The sequence below is a fragment of the Pan paniscus genome, chromosome 7 (assembly GCF_029289425.2).
Source record: "Pan paniscus chromosome 7, NHGRI_mPanPan1-v2.0_pri, whole genome shotgun sequence".
Classification (NCBI taxonomy): Eukaryota; Metazoa; Chordata; class Mammalia; order Primates; family Hominidae; genus Pan; species Pan paniscus.
Window position 1 is genome coordinate 45114453 of NC_073256.2, and position 25011 is coordinate 45139463.

The 25011-nt window shown below is 46.2% G+C and overlaps 1 protein-coding gene and 1 long non-coding RNA gene across 4 annotated transcripts in view; both read left to right on the top strand.

The window, feature by feature from the left end:
- DPYSL2 (dihydropyrimidinase like 2) overlaps window positions 1-25011 on the top strand; it is a 140731-nt gene that overhangs the window by 66995 nt on the left and 48725 nt on the right. The gene's annotated exons all lie outside the window — the stretch shown is intronic.
- LOC134730967 (uncharacterized) lies at window positions 4-23570 on the top strand. Its single transcript, XR_010112913.1, has 2 exons — window positions 4-1499; window positions 1672-23570. It is a non-coding gene; the product is annotated as an uncharacterized LOC134730967 (long non-coding RNA).

Genomic DNA, 25011 nt, shown 5'->3' on the forward strand with positions numbered 1-25011 from the left:
GAAGCTTAAAAATCATCATTGTAGTGCTTAGGAAGTGTGAGAGTTTGCAAATAAGTCTGTGTTGTTTGATTCTCTCCTTCTAAAACTTGCTGTCCTGAGCCACAGTTCAGTCTACCAAATAAGGGGGTGAGGATGTGTTAACCATTTGTCTTATTTATTTATGCTCATTTTCTGTCAAATTTTAAGTTCTCCCATTGAACTAGAGAATATGGTTCTAAGGAGTTTGGTAAGATGAATGACTTCTTGCTTTCTCTCCATGTGGACTTTTGTCTTCCTTGACCCTAAAATGTGATTTGGTTTTGAAAACACGGCATTTGAAGTCATCTTCAATGCCACCAACTTTAAGCCATTGAGCATAAGTATTTGATTGAGATTTTCAGAAAAATTCCTAAGAGTGCTTCTTTTTAGAATGAGGATGGGCTGCAACAAATGAAATGCTGAAGCAGGAACTCCTGTTCCTCTGATATGAAAATCAAATGGAGGCGATACTCTCTAGGCTGAGTTTAACATAAAAGGAATTGGGCAGCCCTGTCTGGAGGGGGACCCACAGGTAATTGTCTTTTAGATATGAAAATTGCTGACACCCACAGCTGGGTGCCCCTTACGTATTGCTCCAAGGGCTTTGTGCTTTTTTTTTTTTTTTTTTTTTTGAGACAGAGTTTCTCTCTTGTTGCCCAGGCTGGAGTGCAATGGTGCAGTCTGGGCTCACTGCAACCTCTGCCTCCCCGGTTCAAGTGATTCTCCTGGCTCAGCCACCCGAGTAGCCGGGACTACAGGCATGCACCCCCACGCTTGGCTAATTTTGTATTTTTAGTAGAGACGGGGGTCTTCCATGTTAGTTAGGCTGGTCTCGAACTCCCGACCTCAGGTGATCTGCCTGCCTCGGCCTCCCAAAGTGCTGGGATTACAGGCATGAGCCACCGTGCCTGGCCGCTTTGTGCTTTTTGTTTAACTAAATCTGAACTGTATTCACAGCACTGTGACACAGCACACATAATATTAAGAGTTTGCTTGTGAACTGCTAGATTCCAGCATGCCCACTGATTGTCCTTTTGAAAAATGTCATTTTGTTTTTGAGGAGGTGGGCAAGCTGCATAGTGGCCCGTCAGCTACATATTTTAAAAAACAGATTGCATCCAAGAGTGAAAGTCAACGTGGAGTCTGTCATATATGAAAAGATAGCAGTTCAGTTCAGAAGAGGGTCTAAGTGGAAAGAACTTAGCTGTTTCTGCTATAGAAAAACCTTTCTTACTGGTTATTTTTCCGAGTGGTGGTCTTTTTGCTTGTGGCTTTGGGGTCTATCTGGAAGCTTCTTTTCTATCTTGCCTGAGCTAGAGGAATGTTGCCCTGCCATCCCCTCCTAGTCTGAGTTCCCCCGCATTTTAAATCACAACTCATCCTCTGGCGTTCTCTCTGTCCTGGTCCTCAGGGTCTGAAGCATCAGGAACAGCTCTCTCCTGTTTCAGCTTTCTTGGCACCACTGAGAAAAGCCTCCAAGTGTAAGCCTTGCGACTTGTATCTTGCTGCACATGTTGCCCTTTAACCTAGTGGGTGCCATTTTCCAGGGATGTCGGGGGGAGTTTTCATGCACACCTAGGGAGAGCAGAGCCTGCACCTTGTCATTTGCTGGGGAATCACTGGCACCTGTGGGCGTTTCTGCCTCTCTTCCAGGGCGGACTGTGGAGAAACACTTGAACTTGGAGACGCTTAGACCGTTCGGGTGTCAGCCGGGAAGGCCAAGTCAGGGTGATCATCTGCCTCAGTTTGGAGTTCACAGGGAGACCCTGCAGGCCCCTGGATTGGTCACAGACAGTCAATAAGCCATTAAAAACAATATTTCTCTGGCTGGGCGCCATGGTTCATGCCTGTAATTCCAGCACTTTGGGAGCCTGAGGTGGGTGGATCACTTGAGGTCAGGAATTTGAGACTAGCCTGGCCAATATGGCGAATCTACTACAAATACAAAAATTAGCTAGGCATGGTGGCATGCTCCTGGAGTCCCAGCTACTTGGGAGGCTGAGGCAGAAGAATCTTTGAACCTGGGAGGCGGAGGTTGCAGGGAGCTGAGATTGCACCACTGCACTCTATCCTGAGCAATAGAGTGAGACTCCGTCTCAAAAAAAAACAAACAAAAAAATTCTCGAGTGAATGGTCAGTGTCATCTATCATTGGAGAGGGAAATGCCCCCAGCCAGGAGTTAGGAGTCTGGAGTGCTGGCCCCCTTCTGACACTGACTTGCCGTGTGACCTTGAGTCACTACCCTACTCTGTGTTCTAGCTGTGTGTCTCCAGTGAGGGATTTGTGCTACATGACCCTGGAAGTCCTTTCCAGCCCCCTACATTTGGCCATTCACCGAAACTCATTCACTGAAACTCAGAGAGATTTTGCCTCTCATCAAGTACACGTTGCTCAGCAGATACAGAAAGTCCCTGTTTTCTCTCACACTTGCTGGAAAGAACCCCTCAGCCCACCATCTCCTGTCCTGCATTCCTGGGTCTGCCTCTTCCCTCCACATGCTCGCCCTGCGCTTTGGCCCCCACTCTTGTTTTTGACTCTTTCCTGCCTTCCCTTCCCCACCACAGGAGCATCACCTTCTTGCCACCACCCCGAATTTCTCTTTCGTCTTCCCCCTCAGTGGCTGTGGCCTTTTTTCCATTCATCCAGATGGGTTCCTTCTGTTTAGGGATGAGGGACATCCCCCTCTGAGTGCAGCACCTGGCCCAGGGAGCTCAGAAGAGTCAGCAGATGGCCTTATGGGCAGGTGGTCCGGAAAGGGGAGTGAGGAGTCTGACCGCCTGCTCTGCTTCCTTGGCCAGAATGCTATGGCATTTGCACGGAGGCTGTGTGATGCGATCTGGCTATAGAGTGGGGCATCCAATGAGCAAACCTCAAGGAATAAAAGTCATCAGAGGGGGCAGTGTATGGTTAGCATTGTGACCCCCAAATGCCATTGCTTTTATAGCCTGAGAAAAGTACTAACTACTTTTGCAAATAACCACCTATGTTTACTGACCTCTGTAGAATTTCTGCTAGCCTGCCTTTCCCCGGGGGAGGGAATGGTAATAATACAGGTGAGGAACTGAGGAATTTTTATCCTTTTTCTGTTTGCTGACCAGACGTTCTGCATTGCTTTAAGTGAGTGAGTGGCTGGGATTTGCTTCACAGAGAAGGAGGCCTTGCAAAGAGAAATAGCTTAATGCCACTTCATTGGCACCTAAGACCTGCTACTTTCTTTGACTTAATATATTGAGTCCAGAAAGAAATGCCTGGGGCACTTTGAAAACTTCACAGGCCCACTGCTGCTTGCTGAAATAAAAAATTAAAGTGAATTGGTACAAAAATCTCCCTCTTCCTCTCAACTCCCCGCCGCCCCGCCCCTGGGCACTCCACCCTCCTGGCTTTCTGGCCTTCTCCAGACCATGTCACCATGTCACCTGCCCTCACGAGTAAATCCTCGCCTGCCTCCCTGCTGGCTCTGCGTTTCCCAGGTCACAGGCCCTGGAGACTCCTTTCTGTCTGAAATGGCGCCGCATGTAGAGGAAAACACAGCCAAATATTCTCGGTTTAAAAAAGGAGATGGCATGTCAGCAGCAGAAGATAATATTATTGCCATTAAACAGAGCCTGCTATTGAGAATCACACAATGAGATCTTTATGAGGCAGACTCAGTGTGGAGCAGGGGGAACGCCCTTTGCCCTTTCCACCCAGTGGTGGGTGGGCAGAGACTGCAGACATACCCTGCAGGCGGCATCCAGACCGGCTGAGGGGTTGCGGGGGCGGCCGCATTGCTGCTTGGGGAAAACCCTACGGACTTCCCAGGGCCTTCATGGTCATTTGAGTTCAGGATCTCAGAGTTTCTAGGAAGCAGCTGGGAACAGTTACCTCTATTTTATAGAGGGGAAGACTGAGGCCGGAAGGACAGACACGACTTGCCAACACTTACCCTGTGCGTCGGTGCAGGTGGCCAGGTGTGGAACATATACCTGTAGCTCTGGCCTCACCGCTTGCCCTGGGGCCACCTTTGCTCTCAGCCTCAGTGGCCTCATCTGCAAAATGGGGCAAGTTTTGACAAAGGTGGACTGTGGTGGCATCACAACAGCATCTGCCCAGTAGTGAGCACTCCCATGTGGTAGCTATTGTCATTCCATCCTTGCTGGGTACTGGCACCCTCCCATCTCTTGTACACTGAGCTCTACTCTCCCCCGCACGGCCGGAGAAACAGGCTGAGCTGCCGTAGGGCTTGACCTGAGTATTCACTGAGAGCAGGCGCTGTCTAGGCGTGGCTGGCGGACTGTGTGCTTTGTGTGTTGCTTCTGGGGGCGGCATCTTGAAACATTCCACTTCCTGGGTCCCACCTTACCTGGTTAAAGTAGCAAATCTGCTGGTGGGGTCTGTGACTCTGTATTCGAATCTGGTGCTTGGGGAGCTTTTTGAAAGCATGACTTTCAGGGGTCCATGCCGGATCTGCACACTCTGGATCTCCAGGGCTTGGGAACCACTGCTCTGAATGTCATTTCTGCTCACCTGAACTCCAGGCTCTCCCTAGAAGAGGTGCACCCTCAGGCACAACATACCCAGCAGGCTTCCTGGTCCCTGGGTAGCACCGCACAGCAGAGATGGGGACTGGACTCTAGCAGGGAGGAGGAGGGGAGGTGCTGCTGCCGCAGGGCTGGAAGGGGCCCTCCCTCCTGAGTACCAGCCTTGTCACTTCTCCCCTGGCTGTGGCTCCCTGGGTGTGCATCAGGCACCTCCATCCAACTGTCCCCAGTCGGACTCCCTGTCTGCTCCTTGCCGCTTTTCCGGTGCCCAGTCCTGGAGAGGGCTCGCTGGAGGTTGTGCTGGCGGTATCTGCAGAGTCATCCTAGCATCTTCATGTCCTCGTGCTGCCTTGAGTTGCTTTCATCTCTGTGTTACCTCTTGCACTCATTCCCTTACCCACACGGATTTGACTTTTGTCACCTCTTCCTGGATTTTGGCCCTGTCCTCTGAGGAGTCTTACTGTCTGTCCCCCACCTCCTGCCTCTCGCCAGGCTGTTTTTCTGGTGCAGCTTTCATTGTGCCGCCTTCTTCCTCTGAAGCCTTCAGTGACTCCCTCTTGCTCAGAGAATCAGCCCAAGTGTCAGAACCCTCCACGACACGGCCTATTCCTGCTGCCCCAGCCCAGACTTGCATTGTCATCTCAGCCAGGGATGCCCTCCCTTTCTTTCCCTGCTTCTAGAAGCTTCATCACCCTTGGTGGCCCAGCCTGGGTGCTTCCCATTCACTGATCTCCTGTGATCTGTGGCTGCTGTGTGGCCTCTTCGCAAACGTTGGGCTTTTATCCCACAGCCCAGGTGGCATTCAGCCTTGCGTGTGGTTCAATCAAGGCCCCTCTGTCTCTTACATTTTCCTATTTCCTGCCGTCTGGGCAGCCTCACTCCTCAGAGGCACTCTGTTAATGCCCATGGGTGAATGAATGAGTGAGTGAATGAATGAATGACTGAATACACTGACGATACTTGATATCCTGCTTCCTCTGAGTGATGCCAAGAGACTTAGTGTCATAAGGAGGGAGGAGGGTTTAGGTATCTGACGTGGACTGTGTTCACCCTGATGGAAGCTGTCGCTTGCTCAGCAGTGGCTCCCTCTGCAGCCCCAGCTCCCTGAGTCCCTGTGGTCAGATCTGGTCATGGTGGGGGAGGGTGGCAGAAAGGGGAAGCCGAGAGCCCAGGCATGGCCTGTGGTTGTGGATGGGACAGCTCCCTCTGTCCGGGCTGTTCTTCAGAAGAGGGTGGGAACAGCAGCTGTCTCATTGGTCCTCTTGCGAGAAAGCCTGCTCTCCAATCTCCAAGTACAGAGGGTCACAACATGGAGAAATCACATGGTCCCAGCACCACAGTGGACCCAGCAGTCATTCCCCCAAGTGCCTTGGGCTTGTCCCGGCTCTTCCTACTGAACCTCCCCATGGAGGCAGGAGGGCTGGGAGGAAGGTGAGGTGGCTTCCTGAAGGGACGTGGCTCCTGAATGTCACTGTGGTACATCCACGGCTTGTCATTTGTTCATCCATGTGGCATGTGGGTTGCTCCCTCCTTATGGCGAGTACACATATGTGAACGCATGCACACACTGTAATATGGATGTGTCTGTAATTGATACTTTGATTATTCCCTTTGCAGCACTCATTTGACTCGGGTTAGAAAGTGTTTACAAAAACGCCCGACCACATCAGACCCAAGTTTCAAAGTCCAGGACCAAAGTTGTTGCCACAAAATCTGCCTGTGGCCTGGCGATTAGAAAGCCACGTTATCCAATGGGCCATTGGTGTGGGCTGGTTCTCTGTGCTCCTCCCCTCATCCCCTCAGTCTCCACATGGTTGAGGTCACACATTTCTCCTAAGGACACGGGTGCCCTCTGCAAGCAGACGCCGGGGGCCTGGGTCCACTCAGGTGTCACTGCATGAATCTCGGCCTTGAATGGCTGGACTGGAAGAATCCATCCACCCTCTTGGCATAGTTAGGGCCGATCTCATGCCTGGCACTGAGCAGAGCGGAGGGATCTCCTAATGCCTGGTGCGGTACAGGGGAAGGATGACGGAGCATCCTCAGAGACAGCACAGCTCTTCCCAAAGGTCCAGCACGCACACTTTACCGAATGCTTTTCTTGTGAAGGGAGTCATTGGGTTGGGCTAGCCAGGTAGGCTGGGTAGGCCTGTGGGGGTTAGGAACTTCTAGGCCCTTCCAGAAGCAAGGGCATACCCAAGTGGGTGTCTAGACTCTGTTTCGTGGACATTGTGGCAGTTATCATACTGTCCCAGGGTTTCTTGCCCCCACCTGGCCCTGGGAGCTGGCAGTTACAGTGCTGGAAATGAGCCTGACTCACTGGGGCGGTGATCTTCCACCCCTTCAGGTGCCCTCATCCCAGTTCCTACTCTGCCTATGGGTGTTTTACATGGAGAGTCGCAGCACTGGGGGTTTCCCAGAGCCTAGTCTCTGACTTGCCCTAGAGCTGGGTCACACAGACTGTTGGGAACTTCCTGTCGATCCTGCTGGCCTGATTGACAGCTGGAACCGGGAGTGGAGGTGGGGCCCATGGGAATGCTAGGCTCCAGCAAGTTCTGCCTGACCTTTGAATGTGAGGGTCAGGCATTCAGTGGTCGGGTCTCAGGGTTCCTTATTGCTAGATGAAAGCTTCCACAACACACATGTGTCTAAGTGTGCCCTTGTCCTATGTCCTGGCTGAGTGAGTTGGGCAGAGACTTCTGAGGACAGTGATCGTGGCCTCTCTATTTTTCTAAGGCCCCTGCATGCCCGGACCTGGCTGTAGGGGCAGCCGGAGAAGCTGCCCAATGAGTCTGATGGGAGCCAGACCCGTTACTCCTTCTGCTCATGATAGCTTTAGCATTGTTGTCCCGGGGCAACCCTTTCTCATGTGAAACCTTGCGTGGAACCCCCTCCACCTGAGACATGAGACTGATGAATGCAGAACTGCTCTGGTTGGAATGATGGGTGGCAGGTGGGCTGTGGGGGAGTCCGGATCCTCTCCGCTTTCTCTTTGTCATCCCCCCATGGCAGCCCCTCTGCCTCTGGAGAATCCCAGAGCTTGGGGAAGCACAGGATGGAAACCACCCCATCCTGGCACTGCCTCCCCCTCTGCCCACCTCCCCTGCAAAGCTTGCAATGCGATTGGTCCTGGTGTAGCCTCCGTGTTGAGTTGTAGGGGAAAGGGTGTTTAGTAAGCAGGCATATACCCATGGAGTCGCTTAAGAAAACACCTAACCACACTGTAAGTTTTTAGTAGTTTCATTTATATCCCTCTCTCTGTTCAAGACAGGAACCAGGGTAGAGCACCTGTTTCATTTTCCCTGCCTAGGTTTGGGTTAGTTTTCTTTGCTTTTTATGACAGCCCATAATAGGTGAGCATTCTGCCCTTTTTAAAAAAAATTAATGGTGCAGAGAGTTTTATTTATTTATTTTTTAGAAACGGTGTCTCACTCTATCACCCAGGCTGTAGTGCAGTGTTGCGATCATAGCTCACTGCGGCTTTGAACTTCTAGGTTGAAACAATCCTCTTGTCCCAGTAGTTGGGACTGTAGGTGTGCACCACTATACCCGGCTAATTTTTTACTTGTTAGTAGAGATGGGGTCTTTCTATGTTGCCCAGGCTGGTCATGAACTCTTGGCCTCCGTTGATCCTCCTGCCTTGGCCTCCCAAAGTGCTGGGATTACAGGCATGAGCCACTGTGCCTGTTTGGTACATTAGTTTTTTTTTTTGTTTGTTTTTTTATTAAGACGGAGTTTTGCTCTTGTTGCCCAGGCTAGAGTGCAATGGCGCAGTCTCGGCTCACTGCAACCTCCACCTCCCAGGTACAAGCCATTCTCCTGTCTCAGCCTCTCAAGTAGCTTGGATTACAGGCATGCACCAACATGCCCAGCTAATTTTTTTGTATTTAGTAGAAATGGGGTTTCACCATGTTAGTCAGGCTGGTCACGAACTCCTGACCTCAGGTGATCCACCCGCCTCGGCCTCCCAAAGTGCTGGGATTACAGGCATGTCCCACTGTGCCCGGCCGGTACATTAGTTTTAAAGGGAAGATTGACTGTGGGTGGCCAAGGGATTTGTGTTTTCTGACTTAACCATCCATGGCTCTGACCCCAAGTCACCCATTAAGGGCTGTTTCTCCCTTTTTTTTCCCTCTTCCTCCCCAAGCTGACTTTTCTCTTTCTTCTTAAGAAGTGATTACTGATTTCTTTGGGTTTTGAGGGTTCTGTCTTTGACTCTCTGTGATTGTTGGGTGAAGCCATTTGCTTAAATTCTTTGCTTTTAGAGCGTCTTAACTGCCATGGTAATGATAAAGGGGAGTGACAGTGAGTAGAAATTAGAGTTCTTTCTGGTTAACCCATTTGGGAGGTAGCTTTCTTTGAATATGACTAAGTGTTCCCCCTAATGACAGAGAGGATGTTGCTGGGGGTTGGGTCGCGGTGGCTGAGGCTGCTGTCCAGTTAAGAGAATTTTGCAATGAACTAGGGCAGTGGTTTAAAAACCTTGACTGCACATTAGAATCCCCTGGGGAGTTGTAACAAAATGCAGAGACCAGACCTTCTGACTTAATTGTTCTAGGTGGGCCTGGCATTGGTCGTTTTGAAAGCCTCAAGGTGATAGCTGGGATTAAGAATCATGGATCCCAGTGCTTGTTCTGATAGTTGGATTTCTGTTGAAACTGAATGAATGTCTGCCAAGATTTTCCGAAACCCAGAGCTGCCCTCTGCTCCCTGCTTTGTCCTGTCCTCTTCACGAAGGGAGTGGGATCACACTGTGGCTATCTGGCCAGGGTGGAGTCTACAGCCAGATGCTCCCCAGAAGCTTAACCATGGAGGGGCTGAGCTAATTGTCACCAGAAAGAGTCTCCTCCTTCAGTTGCTGTCCTTGGTGTTCGGGAAGGTTTTACTTGGCTAATTCCCTAAAAGGGCACTGGTTAGGACTTGGAATAAGTGGTGATGAGCAAGAGCAGGGCTGGCTGGTGGGACAGGGTGGGTGCCGGGGGCAGAGGGGAACTGGAATGTGGACTGCTGTCCCCAGCCTGTGGCCACCTGCTGTGCTGGTTTCCCTGAGAAAACCCTACTGTCTTTAGGTTGAATCTGTAGTGTTTATGACCTAATCACTCTCTAATGATAGGTCAGGACTGGAATCTTTCCTTGTGGGGAGGCTGTGAGACAAAAATCAAAAGGGCCTGATAATAACATAGAATCACGGACTCTTAAGGCAGCGATTCACCTCCTTCCCAGCCCCGCTCCCACAGCTGGGCACAGTTTATTGGACCAGGCTTCAGAGGATGGGATTGTAAGTAACTCAACAGGACAGGATGGGAGCGCTCCAAGAATCAGATCTAAGTTTAACTTTCCTTTCTAGTGCTTTCTGTCTGAGCGTGATCATCCTAATGTGTTTCTAGATGGCTATTTCCACATCTGTAAAATGGAGACAATCAATTCTTATGTCTTATGACTATGGAAAAAGTGAGTTTTTTTGTGCCATACTATTTAAAAGTAATCATTGTGACAACTTTGGAACACGTGTGAAAAGATCTCCCTCTCTCTCTCACACCTGTCTGTATCCATCTTTATCTTTTTATCATCTATCTATCTATTAATATATATTTATCTATCTAGCATGACCTGCGATAGGTGAATTCTATAGCTAGGTGGCCTCCAGAAGCTTACGAAATGATCGTCTACCAAATCTACCATCTGTTTATTTCCCTACCTACCTATCATTTATCTACTCTATCTATATATTGATATATATCTGTCTGGTCTATATCTATCTTGATATGACATCTGTCTGTACCTATGATCTATCATCTCTATTTAATCCACCGTCTCTATATCTATTGATTATCACTTGTCTGTTTTACTTATCCTAATCTATCATTAATCTATCATCTTTCTAATCTATCTGTATATATCTATTGTTTATCTAATCTATCAATTGACCATTCATCTGTTCATCTTTCATATACCAAAGATGCAGTTGCATGCCACCTGATTCCAGATGGGTTATCTCACTTCACTGTCACTTGGTGAGATCAGGAAGAAGTCTCAAGGATTGTTTCAACTTCAAGCCTATGTACATGAGTTTGCGTTTTGAACATAGCAGGAAAAACAACGATGTATAAGAAGCTTTCTTATTGTCTGGGCATGGTGACTTATGCCTGTAATCCCAGCACTTTGGGAGATTGAGGTGGGAGGATCACTTGAAGGCGCCAGGAGTTCAAGACCAGCCTGGGCAGCAAAGTGAAGCCTTGTCTCTACCAAAATCAATCAATCAATCCATCAATCAATAACTAAAAATAAAAATAAAAAATTAGCTGGGCGTGGTGACACATACCTGTAGTCCCAGCTGCTCGGGAGGCTGAGGTAGGAGGATTGCTTGAGCCCCAGAGTTTGAGGGTGCAGTGAGCTATGATTGTGCCACTGCACTTCAGTCTGGGAGACAGTGAGACCCCATCTTAAAAAAAAAAAGGTATAATGTAGCTTATAGGGCTTATAATCCTGTAAGAAGACTTCTTATGCAAGAAAATAAAAATTTTACTTTTCGCTATTTTTTTTTTTTCCTCCTCCAAATAATCTCTGGAGAATTTGGAGCCTGATTTTCTTGACAACACATCTGGCCCTGCAGATGTAAAGCAGTGTTCCCAGAAAACAGCCCGTCAAATCAATAACTCTTGCTATCTTTGAATTTTCAGCCTTTTTTGGCATTCAAATGAGGCCAACTTTATAAGTGTCCATTGCTGTGCTGTTGAATTCAAGCCCCTCCGTTTTTCATGGTGGATTCCTTGCATTGTCTGCTAGGGGGGTTGCATTCCTCGCTGAACCAGACCTCCGCCCTCTTCCCCCCTGCCCTGCAGTTTGCTGAGCTTCCAGGCAGGGCTGCAGGGTCGTGCTGCTGGAAGTATTGGTGACAAATTCTTCCCCAGTGGGTGTTTCGGCTAAGGAAGCATTTAGTCATGTAGGGCCTACCATGCCCAGCAGTGCAGCGTGGGAGAGGCCTGGCAGAGGGCAGAGCTCTCTTCTCTCCAGCCGGGTGTGGCTGGTGGCTCCTTCCTCTTTTGTAGTGTCAAACCAAGGGATAGTATGGACCCAGCAGAACTGAAAGCAAAGGGAGGACCCATTATTAGCCAGTTCTGGCAGAGGCGAGCAGCTTCTTTGTGTGGACAGGCATATCTCATGCCTTTTTGCTTCAGCTGGGAGTTTGTTTTTTTTTAATTACTGTTATTTATTTATTTAGTACCTTAGCTCATTAGCTGCAGAAATCACGGGATGAAAAAGCAGGTAGGATGGGTCCATCCTTAAAGCAAGGAGAGAGTTGAATGAGGAAACTGTCCCTGAGGCCTTGACAGATATTTTGGAGCCAACTCTGAGCCCAGTGAGGGAGGACCTAATCTCTTGGAGGAAGTGCAACTTTAGCTTCAGAGTTTTAAATGGAAACTGGGCAGAAAGCCACAGCTTGGGCACAGCATTGGTGGCGTGTTGTTGTGTCACTTTGCACAGTTAGATGGGGCTTCAGCCCTCTTTGTAGGATGAACGTTTAGGTTCCTGTCCAAACGAATACACTTCTATATCCTACTAATAATGATTGCAGGACAGCAGTGCAAACCAGGGCTGTCCTAGGCAAACCCAGGCATCTGTCACTCTAAAGGACACGTGTTGAGTCCTCTTGTCCTCCAGTGAGCTCGGGAAGGGGATGACCCTAGCAGTTGCTCTCTGGACCTCTCCACAGAGCTGCCGGGAGTCATGGGTGGGAGTTGTGTGATTCTGTCCTTTTCACAAGAGATGGTTAGAAGAAAGTGAGGAGTTTGGAGGGAGCAGATAATTGATATCATTGATCGGGAATCTGTGGGATGCAAGCCCTGCATACACCATTTCTAATCCTTCCATTGACCCCGAAGATAGATAGGCTTATCCTCCTGTTATAAATGAAGTAATGAGAAGTCCAGAGAAGTGAAATGACTTGCCTGAAGCCACAGAGCCTGCAAGTGCGAGGGCTGGGATTCCAATCCAAGCTCTGGGCCAATGGCCCTTGCATATCCTAGAATGCGAGAGGAGCGTTTGTTTTGTAGCAGTTAGACAGCCTGCTCATGAAAGCTGCTTTGTGCCCAGTCTTGTGCCAGGTACTTTACAACAATCCCAGACACAGCACTCACCTTGAGTTTGCCCTCAGGTACAGGGCTCCTATCCATCCTGGAAGAACAGAAAGATTTTGGTGTTCAAGTTTTATCCTGCCCTTCCATCCACCTGTTATTTAAAAGTACTTTTTCTGTAATATATAGGCAGAAAATGATCAGATATCATACGTCTCCTACTAAGTGGGAGGCTGCACCCAGCATGGAAGATGCTCACCAAGACGGTGGTATATTGGGTGTCTCTTCTCTCCTACAGAAGCCCTGGATTGATGCCCTAGATCTCCCCTTGCATCCCAGAGGGGGATTTGGAGAGCAATCAAGAGGAGTAACTGATGCCATGCATTCATCAACTGAACTTAATCCTTCTTCTGGGAGGCCCGGGAGCCTTCTTCCATGCGGGGCCAGATTGAGCTGATTTCTGTCACGTAGGCTGCTCCGAGGTTGCCTTGCCCTTGCCTGGCTCTCATCTTTTGCATTTCTCTGAATCGCTTTGGCGTGGGCTTTTATGAGGTTCATTAGGCTCAGCACCTCCCATGTCTGCTTGGGAAACACCACGGGCAGATGGCATTTTTCTTTTCTTTTCTTTTCTTTTTTTTTGGATACAGAGTCTCCCTCTGTTGCCAGGCTAGAATGCAGTGGCTTGATCTCAGCTCACTGCAAGCTCCGTCTCCCAGGTTCACGCCATTCTCCTGCCTCAGCCTCCCAAGTAGCTGGGACTACAGGCGCCCGCCACCACACCCAGCTAATTTTTTGTATTTTTAGTAGAGATGGGGTTTCACCATTTTAGCCAGGATGGTCTCGATCTCCTGACCTTGTGATCCACCCGCCTCGGCCTCCCAAAGTGCTGGGATTACAGGCAAGAGCCACTGTGCCCGGCCTCTTTTTTTTTTTTTTTTTTTTGAGGAGGGGCAGAGAAAAGGAGGAAGATCAGACAATTTTTCAGAGTTGGAATTGTGTTCTGGGTATTGTTTTTCTCCTTTATGGAGATAATCCAGGGAGAAACATGAAGTGTAATGGAAAGAATTTGAGGCCCAACCTTCTTGATGATGCATCTTCACGGAGCTGGGAGACCTTCGTGCCAGGGTCGACTCTGCTGCTTATTAGCTCAGGCTCGGTGCCCCACGGCTTGGTCCTGGTTTTCTGAATCGTCAGAAGCACCTGGATCAGCATGTCTTGCATAATAGGGTTACTTTGAGGATCCAGGGAGGTGGTGGCCATGGCAGGGCTTGGACAGATTACATGTATGGGGGAGTAGCCCCTTCACCCCAGTTTTGCTCCTGACAGTTGAAGCTTTTTATATTGACGCGTGGCTACTGTGGTATTTCGAAGGGCTAAATTTGTTTTGTGACTTTTGCCTTCAGCAGCCATCGCATTACAGCATCTACCTCTTCTCGTGTTCTGTCGTCGAGAATCAATTGAAATGGTCAGCATTGCTATGAAATGGTTTATTTTTTTGTGGATGTTTTAGAGCTCCTCCTCTCCATCTCCTGAATTTCTTTTCTTGCTAAGCCTATTCAGCTCTGTTTTTTAGAGAGTTCTTTTCCCCCTGCTCTATGAAAACATATTTTCCATGTTAAAAAAGGAAGATCCATGTTGCTGTACTTAATGCTTCATGTTTTAGAATGTTAGTGCCAGCAGAAAGCACCAGGAGACACCCGATGTGCCCCCACCTTGGTGAGCACCTTTCCCCCCAGGCACAGTCCCTGCTTACGGGAGATTTGAGGCATTTGATCATTTTTTCCCTTTAGCTTACAGCACAAAGTACTTTGCAATAAAGATTGGCTCGCAGGGCAGGTTGAAGCTTCAACACCAAAATCTCTCTGTTCCTTGTGGGTGGATGGGGGCCTGACACCTGATTACAAGCTCCAGATGAAGGGCAGGTTTGAGACTTACATCTTGTTTATTGCAATCTTTCTTTCATTTTGCAGGCGGTGGGGGTGGGGGAATGAAAGCCCAGAAAGGGATGTGGCACTCGGGCAGGACGGGGGCTGCTTCTGTGCCTTTTCCCCACTGTGTGTATTCTTAGCTGCGCAAGTGTTGTGCATGTGCGTTTAGCTCACACCCAGCGGGAGTGCCATTCTTGTGAAGGAAGCTCGTTCTCTACCGAAAAACTCACTTTTCAGAGAAGAGCTGGAGAAGGCCTATTGTCCATCTTAGTCCTGAAATATGAGTTTTCATTCCATGGCAAGTCCTTTTAATGAAAGATGGACTGGAGAAGCTGATGCATAGAAAAGAAATAGGTTCTTTTATGTAGAGGGGGAAAGTGTCCACTCTGCGGTATTTCCTGGGTCCTGTGGCTTGTAGGCATTTGAACTGTTTTGTCTTGGTTCTGAGAGAGTCAGATGATTCAGAAGCTGTGTTCTGCTGAACATTCCTGCCTTCTTGACAGAAATCCCCTATTTTTGTGGTCCCCCTGGCAGGTAAAGGTGGCCCCTACTGACCTGTAGGATTTCTGTCCATGATTGTGTCTGAACTGTCATTTTTTCTGGTTGTTTTCCCTCTTCATGTATTAGCTTGGCTCTTTCTTCTCCTCTTTGTCTTTAAGGTAATTTGCAAAGGTCACACTATTCTTGCTTCTTCTTAAAAATGTCATAAGGGATTTTCAAAGAAAGAAAATTTCTGAGTAAGAGTATCTCCCTCCCCTCCCCTCCCCTCCCTCCACTCCTCTCCCCTCTTTTCCCCTTCCCACTTCCTCCTTTCCTTTCTTTCTCTCACTCTCTCTCTTTCTCATTTATGTTAGCTTACATGAGTATACTGACTCTAAAAATTCTTGATCCTACTACTGCACTCCAGCATGGGTAATAGAGCAAGACCCTGTCTCAAAAAAATAAATAAATAAAAATAAAAAATCTTAAAAAAATTTAGATATGATTTGTATACCCTCAGATTCACTCTCTGAAAGTGTATAACTCAGTGCTTTTTAGTATATTCACAGAATTGTGGAAGCATCACTACCATCTAATTTCAGAACATTCTTACCACCCCAAAAAGAAACCCTACCAATTATCAGCTGCTCCCCATTCCCCACCTCTCCCCTTGCACCCCTAGCCCATGGCAACCACTACATTTCTATAGCGTTGCCTGTTCTGGACATTTCATATAAATGGAATAATACAATATATGGCCTTTTATAGCTGGCTTCTTTCCCTTAGCATAATGTTTTCAAGGTTTATCCAAGTTGTAATATGTATCAATACTTCATGCCTTTTTATGGTCGAATAATATTACATTTATGGGTAGACCACATTTTGTTTGCCCATTCATCGATGGATGGCATTTGGGTTGTGTCCACTGTTTTGGCTATTGTGCATGAATAATGTACATTTGTGGGCAAGCATTTGTGTGGGCGTGTGTTTTCTGTTCTCTTGGGTATATACCCAGGAGTGGAATTGTGGGTTCATGTGGTCATTCTATGTTTAATTTTTTTTTTTTGGCCATGTTACTGGCAAATATGTTTAACTTTCTGAGCAACAGTCAGACTGTTTCCCAAAGTGGTTGTGCTATTTTACACTCCCACCAGCAGTGTGGGAGGGCCCCGGTTTCTTCGCATCCTTGCCAACACTTGCTATTGTCTGTCGTTTTGATTATAGCCATGCGAGTGGGTGTTAGGCGCTGTGTCATTGTGGCTTTAATTTTAGGCTTTATTTTGAGGCCCGTGTACTCATTCACTGACTCCTAGTCACATTTATCTTGACCTGTGATGTGAGAACTTGGTTTGGGTGTGTTTTCCCTACTCTGCACTGGCACATCTGGTGTGGCAAGTGCAAAGATGTTTGCAGAGATGAGAACGAGTACCTGCAACCAGGGGTCCCCAGAAAGGCAGCCCTCTTAGGTCTCCCCACTGAGGACCCTTGAGCCCTCCCTCTAGGGCTCACCATTTGTGGCTGGCTGGAATGGCTACCTCCATTCCCTTGAGCCTGGCACCGCTCCTCCAGATTTGCTCTGATCTCACCGCATGGCTGAGAGTAAATCCTGTTTTGCTCCCTTTTGTGAGCCTTATTCTTTCTGCTTCCTGATGGGGTGGGCAGGTAGGTGGTTCCATGCTGGGGAGGGAACCTGGCAGAGGCCCTGTTAGCCTCTTCCTCCAGTGTCACCCTTCTGACAGCACACAGCCTGCGGGGTCCAGGCACTCTCAGCCATGATATGGACCATCTCCAGGGCCAGTCCATTCCTGCCGCTGATGGAGATTCCCTCCTGATCTCCAGAGGGCAGAGGAATCAGAATAGTTTCCTTCTACATTTGTAGTTTGCAGGAACCATTGCTCACAGCTACTCCCTCCTTGGATGCTATACCCTCACTCTGTAAGATAGGGTGGGAAATGTCGCCTACTTTACCCATGAGAGCATCGCAGAAGGGAGAGGCTGAGGGACTTACCCAACTAGTATGAGGCTGAATGAGGACTCTGATGATGGTCATCTGGCTCCGGGGCCAGCACTTAATCCTGCTGGGTATGTTCCTGGGCCCTCTCTTTTTTTGTTTTTGTTTTTGTTTTTTTTTGTTTTGAGACGGAGTCTCGCTCTGTCCCCCAGGCTGGAGTGCGGTGGCGCCATCTCAGCTCACTGCAAGCTCCGCCTCCCGGGTTCACGCCATTCTCCTGCCTCAGCCTCCCAAGTAGCTGGGACTACAGGTGCCCGCCAACATGCCCGGCTAATTTTTTGTATTTTTAGTAGAGATGGGGTTTCACCGTTTTAGCCAGGATGGTCTCCATCTCCTGACCTCGTGATCCGCCCGTCTCGGCCTCCCAAAGTGCTGGGATTATAGGCGTGAGCCACAGCGCCTGGGCCCTCTCTTATAGGAACTTCAGGTGCTCATGTTGCGGGATTTAGGAGGACGAGAGAGACCTTGGGTTGAAACAGGAGAATTTTTACTGAGTGTACTCAGGCCCAGCTGACTTACGTTTAAAAGACTGGGCCCGGAACAAAGACAGTACTTGACTTTTATATATATTTTATAAAAGGGGGTGGGCTAGCTTGAAATAAGCTCATAGTGGTGCGAAAGCAGGGATATTGAGGCAGGACAAAGACAGGATTGTATATGACTGTTGCCAAGCAACCTAGATGTTTGTTATTTAGGTTTGCCTGGGCAAAGGCTTATTTTATAACCTTTATTATGGTGCCCAGGCAGCTGTAGTTTAGGCTTATTTAGGCTTTTTATGACTTTTGTTGTATTTTTTAGATAAAACAGAATACTTGAAGTTACTAGTTATAGAGAACAGGAATTTATAAATTTATTTTATAAAACAAAGGAAATTTTTTTTTTTTTTTATGTTGAGGGAGTGCTGCGAGAGTTTTTAGGAGCGTATTAGATAATATTATTAAGACTTTTTTGGGTCTGGGCCGTGCCTTTGCTGCCTTTGGGACAAGTTAGCTTGATACAGGAAAACTTATTTTTTTTAAATTTTATATAAAAATTCTCCTGTTTCAACCCGAGGTCTCTCTCGTCCTCCTAATTCCCGCAACACTAAGCGTGGTTCCCTTAAGTGCACTGGATTCAAGGTGACTTTGTCCTTGCTTTTGGATGTTTTGGATGTAACAGCGATGAGATGGCCCTTCCCAGAACTGAGAATGGAGAGTATTATGCTAGACACCTGAGGCTGCAGTGATGTGGGTTGATGGAGGGGTGTCAAGGAGAAAGCATGTGGTCACCTTCACGGCACCATCACAGCCTTTGGTTTGTTTAAACAAAGTGAATTAGTGTTGTGGTTTCTGCTGCTAGGAAAACCCTGTTCGTTTATTCATTCACCTATTCATTCATTCGTCCATTCATTTATTCATTTATTCATCCATTCATCCATTCAGCTGACATTTATTGGCCATCTGGCAGGTGCTGATCTGGGCATTAGAAGTACAGATAAGGTCCTCTTTGCAAAAAACTTCGTGTCTATTGGGAAGACCTACAAAGAAAAGATGAAAATGAAATGTGAAGATTGCTGTACTAAGGTTCCAGTGGAACAGAGAAGAGAAATCTTTAAAATCTGCCTGGGAGAGCCAAGAGAGGCTTCAGGCAATAGGTCCTATGTGAGCTGACCCTTGAAAGCCGGCTCAAATTTTACCCTGGGGTGGATTTCACCCGTGGGGTGGGCAGGAGAAGGGAGTGTCCACCCAAGAAGAATTTGGTAGATAAGTCTGCTGTATTTTAGAATTTGGACTCCGGATTTGACCATAGGATGTTTGAGTTCTATCTTCATGGCTTGCTAGCTGGGCAAGTGACTTTTCATTTCTCGGAGCCACAGTTTTCTTTCTTCTTTATTTATTTGTTTTTATTTTTATTATTTTTTTTGAGACAGGGTCTCGCTCTATCTCCCAGGCTGGAGTGCAGTGGCCCGATCTTGGCTCACTACAACCTCCACCTCCCGGGTTCAAGCGATTCTCCTGCCTCAGCCTTCTGAGTAGCTGAGACTACAGGTGTCCGCCACCACACCCGGCTAATTTTTGTATTTTTAGTAGAGACGGGGTTTCACCATATTGGCCAGGCTGGTCTCGAACTCCTGACCTTGTGATCCGCCTGCCTTGGCCTCCCAAAGTGCTGGGATTACAGGCGTGAGCCACCGCGCCTGGCTCTTTCTTCTTTATTTTATAGTGGTAGCATACATAACACAAATTTTACCACTCGAACTATTATTAAGTGGGCAGTTCAGTGGCATTGTGTATTCGCATTGTTGTACAGTCATCACCGTGGTCCATTTCCAGAACTTTATCATCATCCCTAACTGATCATCATCCCTAAACTGTTCCCATTAAACACTAACTCCCCATTCCCACCTTTCTCTAGCCCCTGGTGGCCCCTATTCTATTATAGTTGTTTCTATGGATTTGACTGTTCTAGGAACCTCATGTAAACATATATGCTTATGACATTGCAGAATGGCCCCAAGGTTCACTATGTGATAGCCTGTGTCAGAATTTCCTTTTTTTTATGGATAATATTTCATCGTATATATAGACCATATTCTGTTTATCCATTCATCCATTGATTGATAGATACATGGGCTGCTTCCACCTTTTGGCTATTGTAAATAACACTGCTATGAACATGAGTGTGCGAATATCTATTCAAGTCCCTGCCTTCAACTCTTGGGTGTGTGCCCATAAATGGAATTGCCGCATCATACGGTAATTCTGCACCACAGTTTTCTGATTTGTCATATAATTTCAGGGTTACTGTGCAGCTTAAATTTGATTGAAGGTACAAAGTACTGAGCATTGCCTGGCACATAATCAGTATTAAGTCCCATCCTGAAGGGCCCCTTCTAGCCTCTCCTGAAAAGTGAACCCTTTAAAGCAAAAGCACTTTTAACTATTTGGATGAAAAAATACCTCTTCAAATGTAGTTTATGTTTCTTAAATGGAGGTCCTTTTTGGCACTTTTGTGGAGTTTGGGTGAGGAGTCAGATGGCCCCATTTGCATAGTGAGGTGTGATTGGGTCCTGGAATGTCATGCCAGGGAGCAGGTGAAAGCCAATGAGTATTCTGCCAGGTCCAAAGGCCCAGTGGCCAGTTTCCATCTGGATGGGCCTGGAAGGCTTCCTGGAGGAGGGGGTAGTGGACCCAGCTGGGGAAAGAGGAGGTAAAGGAATGGGTGAGAACCTGCCTGCCTCATCTTGAGAGAGGCTGAGGAAGCACAGAGCTGGGAAGGTAGCCACTGGTCTCCATGGCCACTATGCTTTGAACATGCCTTTGCTGCAGGGCCGATGAAAAGTTGGACGTTAGCTATCTTCATCTCAACCTACTCCCTGTCAAGTCTTGCTTTTTTTTTTTTTTGAGACAAGAGTCTTGCTCTGTCACGCAGGCTGGAGTGCATTGGTGCTATCTCGGCTCACTGCAACCTCCACCTCTCCTCCTCCGGGGTTCAAGTGATTCTCCTGCCTCAGCCTCCCAAGTAGCTGGGATTACAGGCACATGCCACCACACCTGGCTAATTTTTGCATTTTTTTTTTAGTAGAGATGGGGTTTCACCATGTTGGCCAGGCTGGTCTCCTGACTTCAAGTTATTCACCCACCTCGGCCTCCCAAAGTGCTGGGATTACAGGCTTGAGCCACTGTGCCTGGCCACGTCTTGCATTTACCATGGGAAATTGTTAACATGGTCATCATTTGGTCTGCTTTAGTAGAGAGTATCTTTTATGTTTCTCAAAGGCATTATGTTCTGCATTGTAAATGTGCGGAAATCAGTCACCCAGTCACCTGAACTTCCATTTAGCATCAGGTCCCTGGCCATGGGACTTGGGCAGGAGCACCAGGGCTGGCCCATCAAGTACCTCAATATATTGCTCCCTGATGAGGGAGGGGCCAGAATACATGTTATCACTACTGTTTAACATGGTTCCGGATATGTTAGCCAGTGTAATAAGATACGAAAAATAAGAAGTAATAATAATGGGGAGAAAATATAAGATTATTACTATTTTTTTTTATTGCCCAGGCTGGAGTGCAGTGGTGTGATCTCGGCTCACTGCAACCTCCAGCTCCCGGGTTCAAGTGATTCTCTTGCCTCAGCCTCTCGAGTAGAGTAGCCAGGATTACACGCACCCGCTACCACACCCAGCTAATTTTTATATTTTTAGTAGAGATGGGATTTCACCATGTTGGCCAGGCTGGTCTTGAAATCCTGACCTCAAGTGCCTGCCTCAGCCTCCCTAAGTGATTATTACTATTTTTAGATGGTTTACTTTAGCCATTCAAAGGAATTAAATGAAGAAATATTTGATCTAAGAAGAAAGTTTATTAAGATGACCGACTTAAAAATAATGTATTAAAAATTAATAGCTTCCCTGTATGTCATAAATAACCAATCAGAAAACATAATTTAAAAAATCCATACACAATAGCAACATAAAATATAAAATTACTAGGAATTATAAGAATACATTCTTATATATGGAATCCAAGAAGAGTCTTAAATAAATTAAAAGAAATGCTATGTTAGTGAACAGAAAAACCCAATACTGTAAAGAAGTGTATACTTTAGATTAATTTTAAAATTGAAAACCTCAAAAGGTGGTTGAGTTTTTGTTTTGTTTTCCATTTGACCAAATGATTCTTAAGTACAGGTGAAAGATTAAACAGGTGATAAGAACCAAAAAATATTCAAAAAGGTCATAATGAATAAGGCTGGGAGACCACTACTGGCTAGATATTAAAACAAACTGTAAAAATATAATAATTAAAGCTGTGTGGTACTAGCTCCAGAAGAGACAGCTATATAAGCAGGTTAAAGTAGAAAATCTGCAAATGTGACTAACTGTATCTAGGTATTTAGTATATAAAAAAGGCAACATTTCACACTCATGGTAAAATTGTAAAATATTCATAGTATTATATTAGAAGTTAACTGTTTTGAAAACCAAAGTAAACATCTTACCTTAGTTCGTATACCAAAATATATCCCAGATGGATTAAAGTATTACATTTAAACAGTAAAGTCAGAAGACACCAGAAGAAAATACAGATGAAAAGCCATATAATTTATATATTTCAGCAAAGGCAGAAATCAGAAAAGATGGAGATGCTTGACTACATAGTAATTAAAAACATTACTAACAGTATAATAATAAAAGGATAACAAGAAGTAGGACATTCGACTGCAATATATGATAAAGGGTTGGTGCATTTAAAATATGAAATTTTAACATTTTAATAAAAAAAGCATGCTTTAATAGAAAAGGTAAATGGTATGAGCAAGGTATTCACAAAAAGGAAATAATTCCACCATTGAACTATAAAAAATATTCAACTGAATGAGTAATAAAAGAAATACAAATTGAAGTTTCACTGAGCTAAGTTTTTATCTACTAAACTTTCAAATATTAAAAGGGGTTAAGTAAGCTGAAAAAAAATGAAACTATGTTGGAGGATTCACTTTTATCTGTTTTATTTAATTTCTTTTATATAAATAATACTTCAGGCAAATATGATAAACTTAATAAATGTCAATTCTGAGGGGGAAAGAATAAAGGAGTTAAATAAGTAGAAGTTGTAATACTCGGTGTTGGCTAGGTTGTGGTTAAATGAACACTCAAACTGCTGATAGGTATTTACATTGGCACGGCCCTTTCTGGAGGGTAATAAGACAGACAGTATCTAACAAGAGCTGTAAAAATGTGTAAACAAAAAAATTCATACCCCTTGACCCAGAGTAATCTATATGTAAACATTTAGCTCTAAGGATGTTCATTGTAGCATTATTTATAATGAGGAAAACAGGAAATGAGCTGAATGATGAAAATTGGTGACTGGTATAGTAAATTAAGGCCATCCCTAGAAAATAGTAGTATATAGTCATTAAAATTTATTGTGGGGGCCGGGCGGTGCCTCACGCCTGTTATCCCAGCACTTTGGGAGGCTGAGGTGGGTGAATTGCCTGACATCAGGAGTTCGAGACCAGCCTGGCCAATATGGTGAAACCCCATCTGTACTAAAAATACAAAAATTAACCGGGCATGGTTGCACGCCTGTAGTTCCAGCTACTTGGGAGGCTGAGGCAGGAGATCACTTGAACCTGAGAGGTGGAGGTTACAGTGAGCTGAGATTGTGCCACTGCACTGTAGCCTGGGCAACAGAGTGAGACTCTGTCTCAAAAAAAAAAAAAAAATCATTGTGGGGCTGGGCGTGATGGCTCACACCTGTTATCCCAGCACTTTGGGAGGCTGAGATGGAAGGATTGCTTGAGCCCAGAAATTCAAGACCAGCCTGGGAAGCGTAGGGAGACCCTGTCTCTACAAAAAATTTGAAAATTACCTGGACATGGTTTCGTGTGCCTGTAGTCCCAGCTACTTAGGAGGCTGAGGTGGGAGGATTGCTTGAGCCTGGCAGGTTGAGGCTGCAGTGAGCTATGATCCTGCCACGAACTTCACAAAGCAAGACCCTGTGTCAAAAAGAAAAAAAAAAATCGGCTGGGTGTGGTGGCTAATGCCTGTAATCCCCACACTTTGGGAGGCTGAGGTGGGCGGATCACAAGGTCAGGAGATCGAGACCATCCTGGCTAACACGGTGAAACCCTGTCCCTACTAAAAACAAAAAATTAGCCGGGCATAGTGGCACGCACCTGTAGTCCTAGCTACTCAAGAGGCTGAGGCAGGAGAATCGCTTGAACCTGGGAGGCGGAGGTTGCAGTGAGCCTAGATCGCGCCACTGCACTCCAACCTGGGTGACAGAGCAAGACTCCATCTCAAAAAAAAAAAAAAAAAATTGTGGAAAATATTTATTAATATGACCATGTTCACAGTATATTGATGGAAATAAGCAGACCATGATTTCATTATGTCTGATTTGATACTTTTTTAAAAAACAGCTTTTTGAAACATAAAAACATTATGATGCTACTTTTGTAAAAAGTGTATATGTGTATAATAAGTAGATAGGAAAAAGATTGTCTAGACATACATCAACATAGTAATAGTGACTTTTTTTTGGATGATTGGATGAGTCATGGAAGATTTTATTTTTTTTCTCCATTCTTTCTGGTGTTCCAGGGTTTTGGCATTGAAGTACTTTTGTACTTAGAGGAATTTTATAAAAAACAAAAGTTCCCTTTGAGGGATACTTTGCATCTGGGCTATTATCTCTTACCCACATCATTCTTGAGGACGAAGAGAAAATACCTGTGAGGAAGTATTTACATTTGTTACAGTGGTGCTGGGCTGAGTTTGTGTGGACCCTGGGCTCCCAGCTGTCCACACAGTTATAAAGAGTAATTAAAAGCTCCCTGAACAACAGGTCCCTTATCAGCCTTAAACCTTATTGTTCAGATACATTGGCTTTTATTCATAGTCTTACTAATCAACTGGGGACAAAAAAGACCCATTGAACCATTAGCCCTCAGCCCGAGATGGGAAGCGCATGATGGTACAATGGCCGTGGTTCAGACTCAGATGTTATGCTATGTTTTGAATTCAGTCCAGGTTCCTAGGAGGAAAACACCCATCAAATTATGTTGGCTTTAGAGCGATCTCAGTCAACAGATGACATCACCGACTTTTCCTTCCCTGCTGGTCTTTATTTGGAGGGGATGCAAGAATTGTGCAACCTTGGAATAAACAGAATAGAGACCCAACTCCTCACGCATTGTGTTTCTGAGTTTAGTTTCAATCCAACAGCGGATCTGTTTTTTTACTCCATGTAATGGGACTGTTGCTGCAGCTTTTGTACAAGGGTGGAGTGGGTGTCCATTTGCTGACGAGCACCCTGTGTACACGCTAGTTTTTATTTGAACGAGGTGCTCTTGTCTTTATTATGTATTGTCTGCCCATAAATGATGTCTTGAAATAGAGGGGTGAGCATCACCTCATTTATTTCAACCCATATTTGTACAGAAGGATTTTTGTAATCAAATCATGGGGTTTGTGTGTAGAACTCAGT